We start from the raw sequence: 12,204 nt of genomic DNA, 5'->3' as shown, positions 1-12,204 counted from the left end.
AAATCTCTTTCGAACCAAGGTAGTGAAGGGTCAGGCGTTTTCCAACTTCATTGTCGAAATGGCAAGGCCGGCTGAGCCGGAAAATCTTGACTAGGTTTGGAAAATGTTTGTAGACGGGAGCTCTACTATGAGAGGCTGTGGTGCAGGAATTATATGTCAGTCCCCTGAAGGGGACAAGTACAAATATGCACTACGGTTCAAGTTTCAGGCCTCAAATAATGAGGCGGAATAAGAAGCCCTGCTAGCCGGTATTCGCATGTGCAAGGCGGCAGGGGAAAGAAAGGTTGACGCCTGCTCTGATTCACAACTGATCGTAAGCCAATTCCATGGTGACTATGAGGCCACCCATCCGGCTATGATCAAATATCTGCAGGCGGTCAAAGAAGAGGCTAGGACACTTGATGAATTTCACTTAAGTCAGGTGCCCAGGTTTGAGAACAATCAAGCAGATGCTCTGTCCAAATTGGCCTCATTTGCCTCATGTGATACGCCTCGGTCAGTCTTCTGGGAAGTAATGGAAAAGAGAAGTATTGAAGGAGATCCCATTGGAAACTGGACCGAAGCTCAGCCTCCGGGCTTATCTGCTACACGACACTTTGCCGGATGCATAACCTGAAATGGCTGCAATGAAAAAACGTGCGGCCAACTTTAAGATTCATAATGGAGAGCTTTTCAAGAAGGGTTTTCTTCAACCTCTTTTGAAATGCATCACCCCAGAAAGGGGGTAGGAGATTCTAGAGGACCTACACTCGGGCTTTTGTGCCTCCCACATAGGCGGCAAGTCTCTAGCCGAAAGGGCCAGGCGGCAAGGCTGCTTATGGCTTACTCTTGAGGCAGATGCCATGGAAATGGTGAAGAAGTGTGATAAGTGTCAAAGATTTGGCAGACTCATACACCGTCCAGCCACTGATCTGACGGCCATACATAGCCCAGTACCATTTGCCAAGTGGGGCATGGACATTCTGGGTCCGTATACGCCTACACCAGGCGGGCGGAGGTATATTCTAGTTTTCGTGGACTACTTCACCAAGTGGGTAGAGGCAGAGGCGGTAAAAGGCATCAGGACAAAGGATGTCATCTCCTTCATCTGAAAAATATCATCACCCGGTTTGGGGTACCTATGTCTATGGTTTTTGACAATGGCCCTTAGTTTGAGACGCCTATCCTCAAGAATTGGTTAGAAGACCAAGGGATCTCTCATTGCTTTGCATCAGTCGGCCATCCCCAAGCAAACGGCCAGGTTGAGGCCTTCAATAAGCTTATCTCGGACGGCATAAAAAAGAAAATAGAAAGGGCTGGCGGCCTATAGGCAGAAAAGTTAACTCACGTCCTATGGGCCATCAGAACAACAGCGAAAGGGGCAATCGGCAAAACCCTGTTTCTTATGGTGTATGGTGCTGAGGCAGTCTTACCTATTGAACACTATGAGCCGACTCTTCGAGTCATGTTGTATGACGAAGAGGCTAACTAGAAGGCCATGCGGCTAGCATTGGACTCACTCCCAAAACGCAGGGGCAATGTCGCCTTGCGTCATGAGATTTACCGTCTGAGAATGACAAGAGCCTACAACAAAAGAGCACACAAGCGGCCCTTGAAAGTAGGGGACTTTATGTTACGGAAAATGGAGGCAACCGTCAGGGCCAATGAGCAAGGAAAGTTGACTCCCAATTGGGAAGACCCCTACCGGATCTATGAAGAAGTGAGAGGCGGCACCTATCGCCTGGAAACTCTAGACGGCAGGCAGCTAGCCAGAACTTGGAATGTAGATAATTTAAAAAAGTACTACTTCTAAGACTTGTAAATTTTTGAAAATAAAAGGCTTATTAATGAAAAAGTGGCTTTTTATTTTCAGCTTTGTTTATTTATTGTTTTAACTTTATACATCTCCCCATGGGAATACCATCTGTGCAATGTGCAGACAACCTTATTAAAATCCAACGTCTGCTCCCACATGAGTGGACATCCGGAAACTTTCATTGAGAAGTTCTAAAACGAACTTCAGAAAAGTTGAAACGGTCTGGAAATGAACGCTTAACTTGTTTGATTTTTTGAATCACAATATTAGATAAAGGCTCCCTCAAGGGCGGCATACTGAATGGAAAAGGTCAAAAAAGTATGTGGGACATGCTTTTTACATCCAAAAAGTGATAGATACGTCTCCTACTTGGAGGAGTACCGCCTGTGCAATGTGTAGGCGGAAAAATCTTAATCAACCGTCTGCTCCAACATGAGTATATATTTGGCGACGCCCATCCGGGTGAATTCGTCGCAGAGAGCATCTCCCATCCGAGTGGTACATTGTTCTATAAACTTAAAAAACAAACAGCCCTACCGGCTGTCTGGATTAAGATAAGCTTGCAGCCGTTTGATTTGAACCATCAAATGAGATCTAGATAGCTAGGGATTACCGCCTGTTTTATAACAAGCGGTAACCGGCTACTATCTTGGTTGGATACCACTTTATTTCGGTACGAACATCGTTAAACGCCTGCTATTGTAAAAAGGGGATACATACGACTAAACTTGAAAATACAAGCTAAGTCCAAAACTTAGCAGCTAATTTGTGTAAAACGACTTGATAAAACCAATGACCGTCTGCAATTAAACGTTTACCCGTCTACTACAACAAGAGCAAGGCATCTGGCGCCACATTTCTCAATAAACTCAAATACAAGCGGTGAAGACTGATTAACCCAACAAGGGCTAATTCACAGCCGTTTGACCTGAATAATCTAAAATGGAACCTAAGCGGCATAAACAAAACCGCATGTGCTGTCATTCCAACTTATATTATAATCTCATGCTAATTGCATAACTCTAAAAGTCCCCCCAATGGGGTCGGTGGACAATTGAGTATATTTTTGGAAAACAGTCCCAAACGGTAAAATCGAAACGTCCGTGTGTTCAATTTTAATCTGCTGGTATGATGAACGGATGCATGCTAGGTTTGGGGCAATCACGGTAGTGATTGATTGAACAACCACACAGTTGTCCAGGGGCAAGAGGCAGCCGGTTCGTTAAGTGTCGTGTGCATTTAACAAGTTGGAAAAGTTGCAAGCATACACATATAGCAAAAATAAATTTTCATTAAATGCTCCCGGTATAAAAAGAACGGGAGAGAAGAACTGTCATGACGGATCCTTATCCGGAAAAATAAAATTGTTGGAAAAACACAAATACTCGGCTCGCAGGGCGGAAACATAGACAGCTCATGGCCAGAAGGGGAAACTTAATTTTGCTTTTGCTAAGATGGAGGCACCGACTGGTCCTGGCCGGTGGGGAGGTTGCCTTCAGGTTGCCTCGGTTGAGCTTGGTCAACGTCAACCGGCACCTGCTCTTCCCCATGCTCATTGAGCTCCTCATCCTCATGCTCTTCATCAGACGGCTCGATGTCGGCCCATTCATAAAATGGAGCCGGCGCCTCCAGACCGAGGGACTGGGCATCATACACTTCAGTGGCATACTTGAACCCCAGGTTGAAGAACTCCCATTCGTAGTTCGGGTGGATGAGATTCCACGCTATTTTCATGCGTACCTCGGTATCTCGTTCATTCTCATCCACCAGCCGTTCTTGTTTTGCCGCAAGCTCAGCCTTATGATCATTCCGCATCTGGACCATCTCATCCTTGAGCCGGCCGACATATGTCCGAAGTTGGGTATTTTCCTCGTCGGCCCCCTCCAGTGCCTTGAGATCTGACTGGGCATTTTTAAGCTCAAGCTCAAGATCAGACGCCCTATTTTTGGCCGCCTCCACAGCAACCGTGAGCTCCTTAACCAGCTCCTCCTGTTTCATCTTTTTGGCCTTAGTCTCAATATCATTCGGGGTAATTTGGTATTGAGAAGGGTTAAGTGCATCAGTCGCCCATTTATTAGCGTCTCTTACCTCCTCCCGCTTCCTTTTAAACGGAGCTTTGAGTCCGTCCACCCTCAAAATTCCCTGCAAAACCCAGCCGGTGAAAAGATAATTTAGTTAACAAAAAAAAAAAAAAAAAAAAATTGAAGAAAGCTTAGTTAACTTAGCTAGCAAGGCAGAGATGCGGTCCATGTTGACCTGATGCACCCCAGGAATAGACTCCTTCCCTGATCGGGTGAGGCACCTCAACATCCGCCTAGAGTACTGCTGGATGTCCAACCACCTTGGAGAAGGCATCTGCACCAATAGAAGGGTGTGGTGAGATAGCAGCATAAGTGGCACCTATATTGGGCTGGCTGCTAGATGAATCCCCCGACTAGGTAACCTGAGATTTGACTCGCATATGCTCAAGCGGCCATGGAAGTTCAAGGCGGTTAATCATACCTTGAGGTTTTGGCTGAGGGGTCTCGTCACCCCCAGCCGCTACAGAACTGGATGCAGCATTGAGTGGCATGCCACTCTTCGACGTCTCAGGGACGCCTGGCTCATTGCCTACCAAGTTGGCGTCCAGGCTAAGATCCTTTAGGCTTTTTCCTCCTGAAGTTGGTCGGTCTTGCCCACGCGGCAAGGAAGATGCCATTTGGGTAGGTTGGGTTTTCTTGACTTTGGAAGGAGTCTTGGCAGGTTCGTTGGCCTTCTGTTTGAGCATCTTGGAGATGGATCGTGGAATGTTTTTGCTTCCACTCTGAAAAAGGAACACAGGGGTTACAACCGGTTAAAAGTCGTCTGATGACTATAAAAGTTTACATAATTTAAAATACATAACCAAAGCTTACCTCATCATTCTTGGCCGCCAACTGGGCCTTTTTCTTCTCAAGTTGATCCATCCGGATCTGATCTGCTGACCTGGTAGGCGTCCTTGCAGAGTCCACCATTCTTAGAGCTTTTTCTACAAAAGAGAATTGGTTGGTTAAATACAGAACAAATCACAAAACCCTAAAGACGGAAACAAAGTGCCGGTTAGATGATCAAAGTACGTCTCTCAAACATGGGACTAAGACCACAGGTGTAGAGGAAAGCCTCATCCTTGAGTCAATCCGGATGAGGTACCCAATTCTGGGGTACAATAATTTCAGTGCTGTCTTCTAGAGGCATGCCGGTTGTCTTGAAAACCCCGGCTCTATTATCGGTGACCAAGCCTCCTCAGGGAAATTAGGAAGGGCGCACTTTTTTCCCAAGAGAGCCGGTTTCTTATTATACCAGCGGAGGAGGCGGTTTTGACGTCTGGATAGGGAGGAAACCAAGTAGAACTTACTTTTCCAGTTGCTTCACTTAGACGGCTGATAGGCTTATCGCGTACCTAACAAAAATAACCTAACTATTCCTTCTAACTATGTAGTAGGGCAAGTAAGGATCGAATCCCAAGAGACTATGGTTCATTCAATTAATCAGACTCAATTAATCACTAAGCACGTCACCAATCAATAATGGATGATAATAATCAACTAATATATTAAATAACACAATTAACTAGAGGAAATATTAATCAATAAACTAAAGCATCCAAGATCAAGCATTACCACGATTATGATTGATAAACTAATAAATCTACCCCCAATATATAAATCAATTGACAAGAAGAAAAGCAATCCCTAATAATAATACCAAAGGTCTCTTCCAAGTTATCAATGGCTTCCCAAATTAACTATCAAGCCTACTTCCGTGGAATCAAGCGAATAAGGGACATTAAACACCATGCCTAGATTCCTAATTATTCAATCATCTACTTCCGTGATGATCTTCAAACCCTTAATTGGAATAACCTAATCCCGTTAATACCCAACTTCCGTTGCAATAAGAACAAAGGGATGATAACAATACTAATTATTCCTAATCTAGTATTGGCATAAACACAATCAATTAAGCATGTCAATTGGGATTATTATTGGGGAATTTAAAGTTTTAATTCATGCATCAATCATAATTGGGCTACCCTAGATCTTGGAATAGAAAATCTACTCACACATATTGAAAGAAACAATAACAATCATGAATATGGAAAACATAATTGAAAAGCAATTATAATTGAAAGAGAATGAAGTAGAAGTGAATACCAAGGATTCTTCAATTGAAAGGAATTAAATTGTTGAAAAACAATGCTCAAATCTAATGGAAAGAATTAAAATTGCTTCAAAGTAATAAACTAGAACTCTAGAGAGAGAAAGAGGAATAATGGAAAACTTAAAACTTCTTTCTAATGAAGATTACAAGGGGTATTTATACCCTTAATGACCTAAAAATAAGAAAATAATAATACGGAGTGTCGCATAACTGTGCCCGGTCCAACCGGGCAAGCACCTCCCGATCGGGCGGTGAGAGTACGGAGTTGCTTTCCTTCGTAGCACTTCTTCCACCACGTGCCCGGTCCAACCGGGCGGACGTTGCCCGATCGGGCGCGTGGGGCGGTCTTCATAAATTGCTTTCTACCTTCGAAAATACCAAAAATCATCTAACTCCTATGTGCCCGGTCCAACCGGGCGGACCATGCCCGATCGGGCACGTAGAGGCTGCAGCAAATAGTTTGTATTTAACTCATCTTAAATCAGTCATAACTTCATATCCGGAGCTCTGTTTGAGGCGTGTAATATATCGTTGGAAAGGTCTTCAAGTCTACTTTCCAATGCAATTTGAATCACTCCATTATCATTTGTATATCAAAAGTTATGAGCATAATAGTGAACAGGTGTCATATTTGTCAAGTATTTCATCAACGTTTTGCTTCATTTTCACTCAAGTTCGTCTCGAACACATGATTTGATATTCTTAAGCAATATGTTTTCATACTCCATGATTATTATACTCAATATTAGCCAACCATACTCCATTTGCATATAAATCACCTGAAATTCATCAAAACACACAAACGAAGAGTAGTAGAGCACAACTTAAGCAAATAATGCAAATATGCACCAAAGATCTCTAATTTTGTAATAAAATGAGCTTAGATACCCACCTAAAACATGTGCAAAATAGGACTTATCAAATTCCCCCAAGCTAAACTCTTGCTTGTCCTCAAGCAAGACAATTAACAATAATCAACAACAATCAACAACCAAACAACATGCTTCACCCCATAATGCAAAATCAAACAAGGATTCAAAATCGAAATCAAACGAGCATGCATCCTAATCAACCAATCAAATTACTCAAACCGTCGATCCACCTAATTAATCGTCAAATGAGACCAACCATTTATAATTCAAGAATCGAAGACTAGAGTATCTCACATCGGTGGTCACTCAACACACTTTTTATGTGGCGAGCTAAAAATGAGCTCGATCTCTCACCATCCCCACCAACAATGCAATCCCCCCATCTCACAACACTCGCGTGTTTAGAGGGTTATAATAACGCTCAACCTAGTCAATGTCGACTTGAAATGCAACATATACTCCAGCATTTTGACAAAAGACTCAATTCACATGAACGCAATGCTATGCACGAAGATCGGAAGGACTTTGTGAAGCTTGTAACGTAGGTCGGGAATAAGAATGGGTAGGACAATAATTTGGGGAATGAGAGCTATAATAGTCTAACCGGGGGGAACTATCAAATGCGATGAGTCACACCTCGATTCATCAACTTCGATCAATGAAACACAAACCCAATTACAATGAAAACACAACCATCATCTCATCCACCTACATTCTCAACTCTTCAACCTTCTTTTACTTGTTTGCTTCATTTCTTTATTTTTTTTTTTTTTTTATCTTTTTATTTTTTTTTTATTTCAATCCAACAATTTTTCATTTGAAACTTTTTCCAAATATTTTTCTTTCTTTTCTTTATTTCTCTCTTTCTTTTTCAAGAAATGTTACTTTTTTTTTTTCAAGTAATTCAATCAAACCTCCTTTTCTCACTTTTTCTCTTCTTCTTCCTTTTCTTTTCAATATTTTCGCATCAATTGCAACTTGAAACAGAATCACGCAAAAATACCGCATAAAATAGCTCCCCCAAGCTAGACTTGGGAAAAGTAATCAAATTGGGGCCAAGGGGTAATTTTTGTGGAGTTAATGAAAAATATAGTCAAGCTACAACATGGGTAAGCAAGAAGGGAACTGATGTTCTAATTTTGTCTGGAGGCTACCTAATGAACATGGCCTTCGTCATTTCAATGTGCACGTGCAATGCATTACGACACACTACTAAGAGTCTAAAGTCAAAACTAAGATCAATGCTACACCAGGAACTAAACACACACAAGAATGAATATATAAGGCTCAAGCCTCACGGTTAACACAGTCAAGCTCCTGAATCATACATAGTTAAATAACCTTGACTCCTACTAGGGATCAACAAATTCAAGGTCAAATCATGATCTTTTAGTCCACTATGCAAGTCTTTCAATCGAAAATAAATCAAAACCTTTTGGCATAAAGGATAGGGGCACAGGGAAGTAGTTCAATGGCCGTTGGCCGTTCATTATCATGATTCTTTTATTTTTCATTTCTTTTTCCAGAAGAAAGCATTAAACCTTACTGCTAGTGAAAACACACTAAAGTAGAAAGAGAGAGTGAAAGATGTACCTTGTGTACACAAGAACTTCCCCCCAAGCTAAATCAGACAATGTCCTCATTGTCTTAAAGGGAAACTTGTAGTCAAACCTCATCTTCATCATCACCCAAAATAATGTCACCAAAGCCTCGAGGATTGCAATGCATCTCAGAAAGTTATGGCCTGTCGAAATTGAGCAGTTTTGCTGATCCATACGCGCGCCCGATCGGGCGAGCTCTTCCTGATCGAACTCGAACGCAGTCCAGCGAATTCTTCTCCTTTTAAATCAGCCTTTTAGATCAAAATCTGCACCAAGAGAACTCCCACAAGCATAAGATGTACTCTCCTTACCTCTCTAAGAATCAAAGAAAAATGAAAACACACAAAAATTAGAAAAGACTAAAATAAAAATAATGAAATACGGGTTGCCTCCCGCAAAGCGCTAGTTTATCAAGGTCTTAAGCTTGACCATTCTCCTTCCATCAGAAGAATTTAACGCCTTGAGTAACTTATCATACGCTCCTGCAAACATTTCATTAAGCACTATATAGGGCTCAATTGCAAGCACAGTAATCCTTACATAGAAAAGATTAGGAGCACACAAAGATAACTCAAGGTAAAAAGAAAAATCAAAAGAAAAAGATGAAGATACACCACAACCTTCTGCTTCCTCCGCTAAAAATTTAGAATTAATAGAACGAACATGGAGGTAGTCTTGTTCTTTATCATCACCCAATAACGTCTCTATTATTTTACGCTCACGAATAAGTTCATTAGCAAAAGAAAAAAAAAATTTCAACCATTGGTTCTACAACCAATGACTTTTCAACCAATGGTTCTACAACTAATGATTCTTCTTCTATTGGAACCAATGATACCTCAACCACTGATTCTATAACCAATGACTCTTTAACCATCGGTTTTTCAACAAATGATTCTTCCTCCGACGTATTATACAAATTATGATAATATTCATCATGAATCCTCCAATAAATTTCATTTAGAACAAACCGTTTTTTAGAATAATCATATATGAATGGAAAGATTCTAAAATCATCCGGAGCTCGAACAAAATACTCACTATAAGGGCAATCAGGGTTTTCATGATAAAGATAATAACAAGAACAATGGCCAGATGCAAGACGTGACAATAAATCATCCATCTCCAAGGCATGTATATCATCAACTCATAAGAGAAAAAGAAGTTAATAATAGCCAAAGCAACAAACCAAAATCTTAGCAAAAACGAATCACAAATAATTAGATGAAAACCGTTAGTCCCCGGCAACGGCGCCAAAATTTGATAGGCTTATCGCGTACCTAACAAAAATAACCTAACTATTCCTTCTAACTATGTAGTAGGGCAAGTAAGGATCGAATCCCAAGAGACTATGGTTCATTCAATTAATCAGACTCAATTAATCACTAAGCACGTCACCAATCAATAATGGATGATAATAATCAACTAATATATTAAATAACACAATTAACTAGAGGAAATATTAATCAATAAACTAAAGCATCCAAGATCAAGCATTACCACGATTATGATTGATAAACTAATAAATCTACCCCCAATATATAAATCAATTGACAAGAAGAAAAGCAATCCCTAATAATAATACCAAAGGTCTCTTCCAAGTTATCAATGGCTTCCCAAATTAACTATCAAGCCTACTTCCGTGGAATCAAGCGAATAAGGGACATTAAACACCATGCCTAGATTCCTAATTATTCAATCATCTACTTCCGTGATGATCTTCAAACCCTTAATTGGAATAACCTAATCCCGTTAATACCCAACTTCCGTTGCAATAAGAACAAAGGGATGATAACAATACTAATTATTCCTAATCTAGTATTGGCATAAACACAATCAATTAAGCATGTCAATTGGGATTATTATTGGGGAATTTAAAGTTTTAATTCATGCATCAATCATAATTGGGCTACCCTAGATCTTGGAATAGAAAATCTACTCACACATATTGAAAGAAACAATAACAATCATGAATATGGAAAACATAATTGAAAAGCAATTATAATTGAAAGAGAATGAAGTAGAAGTGAATACCAAGGATTCTTCAATTGAAAGGAATTAAATTGTTGAAAAACAATGCTCAAATCTAATGGAAAGAATTAAAATTGCTTCAAAGTAATAAACTAGAACTCTAGAGAGAGAAAGAGGAATAATGGAAAACTTAAAACTTCTTTCTAATGAAGATTACAAGGGGTATTTATACCCTTAATGACCTAAAAATAAGAAAATAATAATACGGAGTGTCGCATAACTGTGCCCGGTCCAACCGGGCAAGCACCTCCCGATCGGGCGGTGAGAGTACGGAGTTGCTTTCCTTCGTAGCACTTCTTCCACCACGTGCCCGGTCCAACCGGGCGGACGTTGCCCGATCGGGCGCGTGGGGCGGTCTTCATAAATTGCTTTCTACCTTCGAAAATACCAAAAATCATCTAACTCCTATGTGCCCGGTCCAACCGGGCGGACCATGCCCGATCGGGCACGTAGAGGCTGCAGCAAATAGTTTGTATTTAACTCATCTTAAATCAGTCATAACTTCATATCCGGAGCTCTGTTTGAGGCGTGTAATATATCGTTGGAAAGGTCTTCAAGTCTACTTTCCAATGCAATTTGAATCACTCCATTATCATTTGTATATCAAAAGTTATGAGCATAATAGTGAACAGGTGTCATATTTGTCAAGTATTTCATCAACGTTTTGCTTCATTTTCACTCAAGTTCGTCTCGAACACATGATTTGATATTCTTAAGCAATATGTTTTCATACTCCATGATTATTATACTCAATATTAGCCAACCATACTCCATTTGCATATAAATCACCTGAAATTCATCAAAACACACAAACGAAGAGTAGTAGAGCACAACTTAAGCAAATAATGCAAATATGCACCAAAGATCTCTAATTTTGTAATAAAATGAGCTTAGATACCCACCTAAAACATGTGCAAAATAGGACTTATCAACGGCTTATCCAGCGTCATCATGTACTCCAGATGTGTGGTTAAAGTGTACCATGCCCTCCAGCCGCCTGGAGCACGGCTCAAGTAGTGCATGTGTGCAAACGCCTCCTAACTGGGCGTTAAGTTCTACATCTCACAGGCGGCGATATAGCAGAGGATGTTCGCCCAGGAATTGGGTGTGAGTTTCCATATGCCTAAATCATAGCCCCTTAAGATGGCTTTGATTGCGTCATGAAGAGGGAGTGGAGGTCGGCTTTGAATGCTGCCTCATAGCAGCCGAAATAATTGTCGGCATTTTCAATATCGTCATGCTAGATGACAGTCGCCTGAGCAAGCGGCACAATTATTTCCCACTTATCCCCTACTGGGCATTTATCTATAAAGGCAGGAAAGCTTGCTTCAAGGGTGATTCTATCCCTGGCGGACATATGCGCCTCTGTTGGGTTGTTAATAGACGACCACTGGTACGCCTCACCCTCCTCACTGTCGGCATCCGCTTGTGGTGAGCTCGACTCCTCTGAGTCGGATCGTTGGACGGCCTCATCGCCGTCTCCTTGATCAGATTCTTCTAAAATTTCGTCACTCGGAGTGTTGGGTGCACTTGGAGGGTAGTCATATTCTCTATCAGCCGGTGCCTCAGCTGAGTCGTCTGACCTATAATCTTGGTCAAGTGCCATCTACATCGTCCGAGCCATATTGTCCTGCACATGCACAGACACGATCGAATTTAGGGAAGAGCAAGGGTGGTCCAAACACCCATAGACGGCACCCCTAGTCCTAGACTCAGCCATACCAGG

This window comes from Chenopodium quinoa, unplaced genomic scaffold, assembly GCF_001683475.1.
Source record: "Chenopodium quinoa cultivar QQ74 unplaced genomic scaffold, ASM168347v1, whole genome shotgun sequence".
Taxonomy (NCBI): Eukaryota; Viridiplantae; Streptophyta; class Magnoliopsida; order Caryophyllales; family Amaranthaceae; genus Chenopodium; species Chenopodium quinoa.
The sequence above is the reverse complement of the archived record's forward strand: the minus strand, read 5'-3'. Positions refer to the sequence as shown.